This window comes from Seriola dumerili, unplaced genomic scaffold (genome assembly GCF_002260705.1).
Source record: "Seriola dumerili isolate Sdu_G_001 unplaced genomic scaffold, Sdu_1.0 BDQW01000378.1, whole genome shotgun sequence".
NCBI classification, from domain to species: Eukaryota; Metazoa; Chordata; class Actinopteri; order Carangiformes; family Carangidae; genus Seriola; species Seriola dumerili.
In genome coordinates, this window is record NW_019174633.1 from 554134 (window position 1) to 564586 (window position 10453).

Sequence of the window (10453 nt, forward strand, 5' to 3'; positions counted from 1 at the left end):
CTGAATGAATAGATTCACTGACTCCTGTTCAAGTAAAGCACAGAGACTGAACTATATGCTGTTGACAAATGAGCCATAAGAACAATGCAGTGATATTATAAGGTTTAAAGTTATAGTGATGTGCTGTAGCATGAGAGTCATAATTTAAAGTTTAAGTGTCAATCGTTTCACAGAGTTTGTTTGGAACTATACAAACTGTATTGTATATTACTGAAGATAGCGATATAATCTACTGTTGTGTTAGTGCAGAACAAATAGATGAAGCCATAAGTTTCAGTTGGTGCCTTAGTTTCAACAAAGACACTATTTTCAGCCATGTGGAGCAGCACTTGGGTCCTCGACAACTGTTGGATGCAACGCCATTGAATTCAGTAGAGTACAGACATTAATGGTCCCCAAAATTCACAATTTATCTGCATCGCCGTTAGCATGTTGGTGTTCTCAAAGCCCATCCGAGCCTATGTGCACCTGAGGCTAACAAAATACTTGGTAGACTGATTAAAGTCGATTGAGTTCTGTTCTGAAATGTTCCTAAAATATTGTTGCTCTTGATGTGTATAACAACTTGACTTTGCTCGCTCAGGCCAATAGTTTTACTCAACTCGTGGTAAGCAAAGTAAAGTTTTATACTCCATCCATATTACCATATCCAACAAAAGTTTAAAGTTAATTAAAGTCTAGGGCCTAGCATGGCTTGTCTTGTTTAAAGATCCCATATTTTTCTCTTCTCCTGTGTTTTATTTGAAGTGCTGATTCATCAGAAGATATATTTGTGGTTTTAAAAACCAAAAACCATCTCAATGTTATTTTACATCTCATATCTCAGGCACAACAGGTCGGTGAGCAAATCAGAAGAGAGGATCTGAGCCTGGGGGGGGGCAGTGACTGCTTTGTTGTGACATCACAAAGCTACAAAAGTCCTGACAGCCCGTTTGAAGGCTCAGTTTCTGAATATGAGCTGTGTGCATTTCTCTGTGGACTGAGCGCTTTGATACTTTCATAGTATTAATATAGAACCTAGACCTGCTTTAGAATCAAACAACACATGGAAATCTCACTTCATACTACATGGGACCTTTAAAAGTCAACCTGGTAGCAAGTGAAAGGTGTTGTGGTTCCTCAAAATAGTACACAGATGTGATTTTACCGCCCTCTCCTGTATGCAAAGGCTAATACAAAGTTTCACACTGCTAAGATGGTGATTGATGTTGTAAAATGTACCCAATTTAACAGCATCTGGCAATCAATGCCCAATTGGCAATCAATAACTAATTATCAGTATGATTTATGTGCAATTGAAAAACATGAATTTTTCGTTCATTGGCAAAATGGCTGCAGTGGCCTTTTGAAAATGTCAGTGCACTTCACCTCGCTCTGTTACTGCTGGCAGGGCCCAGGAAATCTTCCACCTAGTGTATATTTAGCAACGCTTCATTACGCCTCATCAGGCTCCCGAGGACCACAGAGACAAGCATTTTCACAGCCAAAACACATAATTGAACAGATGCGTCTTTTGGCAGGCGTTTGCCCTAAAATGACGGCTGAGTTGTCGGAGGATGAAGTTTCAGCCGGGTGATCTAATCAGCCGGGCGGTTTGGACTTTAGGGTGACATTCAGGAGAACATTAATAAGCAATGTACGAACATTTCAACTACAAGTTTACGACGACTACAGAAAAAATGGCTTTGCAATAAGAAAATGTAAATGAACAATAAATAAATAAAAAACATTACAGTGCTTGTATTTACTCATTAATGAAAACAGCCACAGACTGAATGACGTCTACAAAGAAGATAAACACAGAGGTCCTGTATGAGGAGTCACTGATGTGCACTCCTTCGGTCCACCATTAAGTGGCAGCACCAGAGTGATAAATGATCTGCTGCAGCAACTGGTCTTCAGTCATCACATGTTGTTTTTATTCAGGATGAAAAATGATTAGCAGCTTCATCCACGTTAAAGTTACTTATATATATTTCTTCATTCCTTTCATATTTCTTCTCCATTCTCCACTCTAATATTTCACTCTCTTCACATTGAGCAGAATCACATTACTACCCACACTTTCCTTCCCCAATCCACATATCTATGATAAATGGGTTAATATTCCCAATCATTCAGAGCTGAATTGGATCTTCCCAGCAGAGTCTGGGTGATAAAAGCCAGAAAGCACCAACATCCAGCGCTGGTCTACCTGGCGCCGTATTGCTAACAACACCACAGGGACGGGCCCTGCTGGTAATCGCTGATGGATTGACATTGGTGTGGATTTTATAAGCTCTAAAACAGCAGCGAGATGATGTCTCCGGCAACATACAGTGGCGTTGCAGGGGGCAGAGAGATGAGACTCTGCAAAGCCTATGCACGGTTCATAATGGCACACATGCGCAGAATGCCAGCTGTATCCATAAACTGGCAATAAGCATCATTGCGGATGGAGAGTAGTGAAAGAGAATGCCAGATTGAGACAGCGCCTGGGGACTGAGATGACCATAACAACTCACAATCCTGCATCTTACAGATACAGTCAGTGGATAATTGCTGGAACGAGCTCAAGTGAAGTACCGGAGGAAATTGCTGAGGTGTATTTTCATTTCATTCATCACAACTGCTTCTCTTCTTCAAAAATCAGGAGTGCAAAGGAAAAGAAACACAGCAGATTCTCCAGAGGAGAGGAGCAATTTCACAGATGAGGGATATGTTCCACTGACAAGCGATTGATGACCAAATGGGAGACGTTATGTAACAGCCCATAAGCTCAAATATAAGCTGTCTTACTGCCAGATGTGACCTACAGAGCAGAGGCTGAGCGGTGCTTGGGGGGGGGGGGATAACAGTGCGGGATAACAACACAATAAAGAAAGACAGAGCAGAAAGAGAGAGAGAGAGACAGATGGGCTTGCCCCAAAGACACAGATATGAGGAGTGTTGTTTTCCTTCTGCTCAGTTACAAAGCGGAGTGGCACCCGTGGAGGGAAAAGATGGGTGACTCACTCAGTCTTGGCAGAGCCGCTGGTCAGACTCAGTGGGACTCGTGTCCCGTGTGAGACCAGTAACACACAATGTTTTTCATCTGATCACTTGTTTTTTGTCTGCCATACACTCCGTAGCTCCTTAAGCTCTGAACGCACATGCTTTTCTGAAAAGTGCTGCAAAGTTTTTAACGAGCTATTGAGCTGTCAACACCTTTCAGGAGGCTCCTCTCTCTCTCTCTCTCCCTCTCTCTCTCTCTCTCTCAAGTGTTACTCTCTAAAAGTGAAAAGGAAGCGGTGAGAGTTAATAACCTGGCTCGAGGATGTTAACTTAACATTTAAACCCTCCATCAGATTTGTAATGTGCAGTATCCTTGTTGAAATCAATAGACCGCCGCTTCAAAAAGTGTGTGTGTGTGTGAGTGTATTGGCGTTGGTATTCATTAACTCATCACAGACTGCATTTCAGAGAAGCAGCTGGTGACAGGAATGTAATGTGTGTGTGTGTGTGTGTGTGTGTGTGTGTGTGTGTCTTTATTTGGGCTATCTGTGTGTTAGGACTGAGGAGCTGAAATTACAACTCAACTCAAGAAACAAATAACAGCTGCTGCTGATTAAAGGATAAATCTGGTGCATTTTTCATGTTGTGAACCAAGTGCCGTGACAAAACTCTAATGAACTCTAATGAACTTCGGGCGCTGTAGTTTATTTTTGAGTTAATCCGTCAGTCCTGCTGCTGTAAATATTCACCAAATGTGCATTAATCCACCGTTAAAAGTGCGTTAGAGCTGAAAACTACAGCACCCAGCTGTTTTAGCAAATTACTAAGCTTTTAATTTTTTTTTTTTTAAATTGAAACAACATATTCATGAGATTTTTATTATTATTATTATTGTTATTTGTCTTTTTGTTATTTGCCTTTATTGGATAGTGACAGGGAAAGAGAGCAGGAAATGACGTGCATGTTAATCACTCAGCTACCACACTCCATTGGTTTTCTGGGTTGGTTTGTTTGGGGTTTTTTTTAATGCATAATATAATCTTCATTAATCCCAGAGCCACAGCGGGGGAAAACAAATTGATTAATTAAATCATTTCCATTTCATCAGATTTTTTATTGCAGATTTTAGAGAAACAAATAGTTGAGATTATGTAATCATATGACAAAAGACACTGTAGGGACCATTATTTTCTAACAAAAAAAGTGAGCCAGTAAGTTTTTAATAAGGCACTGAAAGCTCCAAAATGGTGTAATGGGTTACTGGCTCCCAGAACAAACTGTTTTACTGTCTGAGTCACAGACTTATTTCAGGCGTTTTAATCAAATTCTCAGTGTTCAACTGAAGGAACACCTCGTTCAATAGGTGAATCGTGAGCTCCCCTGCAGACCTCGTTTCTATGCACTTTCTGCCCCATTTTTAAAATCACAGTAAAAAAAAAACAAAACAAAAAAAAAAACCACCGGCTACCAAACAACACCCACCTCCGAATATAATACAGTACTTACATGGAGGTGACCTGTGGATGGAAACGTGTACTGACCTTTTCACATCCAGCACTGTCAGGGTGGAACTGATTGTGATAGGACCGCCGCTGCTGTGCCCTCAGGCTTTGTACAGTACCCTTAGAAAATCTGGTATTTAAAATGATAGGTTATGATGTTTTAGCGCAGCGGTGTGTGATGGGCTGCTGGAGAACGGTGGGAACACTTGACTTCAAGGTGGTGAAATAGAGACCTGGAGTGGAACAGAGCGATGATAAGGAAAACCCTCACCTGACACGAGTGTTATCAGCGAGAGGATATGACCAACGGCACAATCTCCTTAAAACACTTCCTCTTTCATGCTTATGTCTTTTTAAGTGGTTCAAAGTTTCCTCTAGCAGGATTCATCCCCCCATGTCGGTATCCATAGAAACAGATTAAGGCTATTCCTCAAGAGAGATAAGAGCTGAGATGGGAACACGAAAGTTGTAGTGTGTGTGTGTGTGTGTGCGTGTTTGAGGTAAGTAGTAATACATGGATTGGCCTTTACAAAATCTATTTTGTCACCAATACATTTGTTTCCATGGCGACCTTATCCAGTGTTGAGGAAGGAAGGGAAAAAGATGCAAAAGGATAAAGGTTAAGAAGAACAGTAAGTGGAAGAAGAAGAAGAAGAAGAAGAAGAAGAGAGGGTTTTTGAGAGCCACAGAATGGCAATGAAAGGAGGATGCGAAGGCAGACAGGAAGTGAAAAGTGGAAATTAGGAAAATGCATATATTTACCGAACAGTAAATGTAAGTAAGTGTTTGAAGAACAGCAGCTTTACATTTGTTCAGATACATACACGCGTAGACAGTGTTGAGGCATCCGCAGGACCACCTACAAACACCTGAGGCGATTACAACACAGGCTGTGCAACAGACGTGTCACATGACGTGTGTGTGCATATCCAGGAGGGGAACACTTCAGTGAAAGAGTGGTGAGGCATGTTGCTAAGCACTGACAGATCCACAGAGATCGAGGGGATAAAAGTGTGGGCAAATACAGGAATGAAGGGATGGAGGGAAGGAGAGAGCAGACGGACACGCTGGCAGAGAGTTTTACTTCACAGAGCTTCATCAGATGGATAGATTTTTTTTTTCTTCATACAACATATGAGCAGGGTTTAGCCGAGCCTGATTCACCCATATCCAACTCCACTACACATCACCAGTCAGATGTGGCCTGGATCAGACGGGCAAAGACGATTTATACACAAAAATGACAAAACAACAACATTTTTACACATTTAGGGAAACACAGGTATTATTATTTTTGAGTTAGATAAGATGATTGAGACTATGATCCGCTGATTAGCTTAGTTTAACATAGAGACTGCAGGCAGGAGCTAATCTGGTTCTGCTCAGACTTCAAAACTTCACCAGCACCTCTAGAGCTGGATAATTAACATGTTGTGTCTTGTTTGTTGTGGGAGCCTGGCAACCTCACAATGACAACAAGATTCCTGGATGTGCCGCTGTCCTGCTCCTTGTCGAGACACAGTGTCCAACTCCCTGTAAAACATCTTGTTGTTACATCTGAGTTTGTGTAACAATTACTGAGCTTTAAAGGCGCTACTTTGGGCCGAGACACCGGCTCCAGCATGTTAACACCCCTTCGGATTGTAATCCAAAGACATACAACATGTTAACAGGTGAGACAAGCCAGCTGTCGCCCTCTGCTTCTATAGTCGTTATGCTAAACTAAGCTAATTGACTCTGAGCTCTAGCTCAACACACGGACATGAGAGTGTTTGTTATTCTCATCTAACTCTCAGGAAAAAAAAAGCACATACGTTAGTGATGCATGTTCGGCTCTCTCATCCAAATCCACATGCTTGCATAAATCATCCACCCGCCACCGGAACTAATTATTTTCCACAACTGAGAGACCCGCACCCAATCACACGCCTCCTTTTGTGGTAAAATTAAAAACGACAACAGGTATTTCCACTAAAACCCTGAACACAAGTCTGACATTAAAACTCTGAATGTCACTGCGACTTCCTGAACAAACACTTTAAAAGCTCATAATAACGTTTGGCTGCTGCCCAAAATACATAATAAATCATAATGGTTTCAGCAGTCCAAACGCTGAGTCTAATTTGTGCCGGATGAAAAAATTAAGCTTAAAACATGTTCACATTTTAGAGAACGCAATTAATATTTTCCTCATACATTATATATTGTTTCACCCATCTGCTGTTAATCTGAATGTTAATTTTTTATGACCCCTGGATATAATATCACTAACATACGTGAAGTTCCGAAAATGTCAAACAACGACTGCATAACAAAGAGGAGCATCAACTGTCGAGCAATGTAATTATTAAAGCAGATGTCATGAAATCAAATCATGTCAGCCTTGTTGACTTAGTGTTATTTATAATTCCTCTCTGATGCACACTGAGCAAATTAAACGTGACCACCGGGGAGTGAGAACAGTATCATTTGTATTTGTTTTTATAATTACACTTTTACTTTCCAACCGTGCCTCAATTATGCAAAGCAGACTTTAAAAACCAGTGTCCTCTAATGAGTGCGTGCGGCCCGTTGAACCGCTGACTCACAGAGGTGCAGCAAAACGAGAAAGGAGCAGCGAGTCGCACGCACACACAGTCGGAGCTATAATTTCTCCGGTTATATTTTGTTTCCTAGGTTTTCTAAAGCGTCGTAGTGACACTTGAGCGAGTGACGCACAATTCATTGTTCGCCTGAATGTCTTTGACAAATGAAAATATGAATAAATTAAAGTGATGCACATGTGTTGTGCAGCTGCCACTTGCCCAATTACTATATTTAAGACATAACCTGAATTTTTAGTGTTTACACATTACGTCTGTGTTCGGAGACTCTAACTGAAGTAACTGGGCAAATCTGAATCTCTGAAAGTTTGAAAGTCACATTGATCATGTTTTTTTGTCTCAGTTTTGGAGGATTCCTGCAGCAAGGGTTGAAAAGAGCTGTGTATCATATTTAATGGTTAGATTTCAGTTAAGTTGTCAAGATAGAATTTATGTCCAGACCCACTATGGAGACAGTAAGAGGCGATAATGTGAACTGATGAGTAACAGTCAAAGTAATATTATCCTTTTTTTGTCAGGTTCTTCCATCAGAGCCTCGACTCAGACTCTAAGAGGTAATAAGATGAATAAAATCTAATAGAAATGTTTGTTCTCATTGTTATGCAGCATTTTTCCTCAGTCAGGATTGTAAAGACCACAGACACAGACTAATACATCACACATAATAAAAAAGATTTTTTGTAAATCTTACATTTTATTCCATTTCTCAGTACATCAGTATGAAGTATTGTATTTCTGTATTTGTCTTTTTCATGCCGAGGTGACAAAACCTCTGATTCAAAATGTGACATTAGAGTCATAGAGAGAAAGGCTTTTTGCACCCAACAGCTATAATAATTAGTGTGACGGATGCAAGCTGGATAATAGCAGCTGATAGTTCACCACACTGAGCAGCGATGGCTCCGACCTTTTATTAACTCTAAGCAAAACTTTTCTTTGGAGACGGACTTTAAGTTAAATTTCAACCCTGTCACACAATGTTGAGTTTTTCCTTCCTGTTTAAATCATTTATTGTGACATGACATGAACCTCAACAGGTATGGATGTTAGATAAATCACCAGTCAGTCAATCAATCAATCAATCAATATCGAGGTGCATCGGTGTGTATTGTGTATTACCACCAACTGTTGATCAGAGGAACCATTGGCTGAACTATCTATTGCATGAACCCAGTGCAGTATTATCAAACGTTAGTTCGTCATTCTTACTGTTGTAATAATAGTTATATTGGAGTTTTTCTTTCATTACAGATTCTTCTTAAATCTCCTTTTTCAATGGTTGACTTGATTCTGTAATGACTCTGTTCATGACAGTGGAGTTGTCACCAGTGGCTCTTATCGCTCATCCAATTTCATGTCCCCCCCGTCGCCCATAACAGTGTGTTCATCCAGTATCCATAAAGACAGAACGGAAGCTACGGAGAATGAGACAACACAAAACAAGAAACCGACAGTCTGAGTGGTGCATGTGTAAATGTGAGGCAGCTGTTATTGGGTATAATGTCTGTCACTCCACTGTGTCTCTGACAGCAGACAAACCTACGTACGGTTATGTTGATGCAGAAACATAATTTTTGTTTATGCAGATAACCAGCACCATGATGTTCACTGTGTTACTTTTTTAAAAAACCTCATTATGAATTTATAACTTATTGCATAACTGGGGGAGCAAAAGTGCTCATTTATTCATGTTTATATTCCTCTGACGTGTCATTTTCTCTGCATTGAGAGAATCTCCTGCAGTTACCATAGCAACACAACTAACTAATCTGGTTAAGATGGGTAAACCTGAAGTGCCTCGGCGAATGGGAACTGGCTTCCCTGGTTGATTGCACCCGTAGTTGTAATTTAATAAGAGTCTGCTAAATGTGATCTCAGAAACTGTAGCAATGTAGAGAAGCCTCCGCGTTTCAGGTCTGACAACCCTTTGGTGAAATGAGTAGGCTACGATAGTATGGAGTCAATCAACACCTCCGTTAAGTGTGAAAAAAAAAAAAGAAAGAGATATACCATCTGGTGTTGTGTGCTGAAACGCTGGCATATAACTCAGGCTAATTAAGCTTAAGTGGGCAGTGTCGCTTCGCTTTTCACTATCTGCGATGGGTTTTTTTTTTTTTTTTTTTTTTTTTTTTAGAGAGGAGCTAATTTCTTTGCTCATTCAATGTCTTGTCAATTAAATCTAGAGTTTTTCTTTTTCTCTAATGGCACAGGAAGGGGTGGACCGTCCTCAGATGATCTAAAGCACTCTGAATTTGCTACAAAGCTTCATGCCAGCTCCGGTACAGTATATGGCTGCTATAATCATTGATCAAAGAGATAATGTTTCCACTAATGGATTTAATGTGCACAGATTAGCCGCAATAATCTATGTGTGTGTGTGTGTGTGTGTGTGTGTGTGTGTGTGTATGTGTGTGGCCTGACAATTAGGGAGGAGGAAGAACTACAGACTGGATTTCATATTTGAGCAATAAGAAGACACGGCCATTCACCAACTGTGTGACACCCTCAAACACACACATTTGTTTTTCTGTCTTTGCGACGACCAAACGTTTCAGGAAAATGTTACTACGCATGAAATCGTTTTTACACCCTAATCTCACAGTGTTAAGTAAACAAGATCAAACGTGTAAATAATGCAGGTGTTGAGTTGTTGTTATTATGAATCTGTTCTTTAGCAGGGAGATCAAAATGACATTACATGGCAGTGAGTATTTCCACATACTGTCGGACTGCTCCTTTAACTCTTCATCTAAAACAAGGCACATTCAAAAGGTGTCATAAATAAATGCAAGCCATTTACCATGCACAAAGGCGGCAAGCAATGGTACTAATTTCAGATTTTCATAGTGAGTGTTAACTTTATCCAGATCCAAACCAAAATTGAATGAGTTTGTCGTTGGCCCACTCCCACCATCAAATATGGTGCAAATCGGTTCAGTACTTTTTGCGTAATCCTGCTGAAAAACAAACAAACAGACAAACAACATATCCTCCCTGATGAAGCTAGCAATGCCAGGACCATGACCAGGATCATTGCTGTGGGCCACATGTTGCTAGTTTATTGTGCGCCAGAAAATACCCGAGAGCTGACTACAAACACTTGCCACTGCTGAGTCTGTATATGTGAACAAGGCCTAATACCATAAATTAAAGGTTTGACTTAAAGGTCTGACTTTCTCAGCCCATCTGTGGCATCTGCTGCGACCCCTCTTTCTCTACTGAAGATGTGCTTTTGTAAAACCAGGTGACAAATGTTTGTTTTTTTAAAAGTAAAGGCTAAAGGCTTCAGAAACAGTGCAGCACTGTGGTTTTTAGCAAACATTTCTCTAACAGGAGCACCGTCTGCCATTGTCTATTTGTTGGGGACTGTTAGCT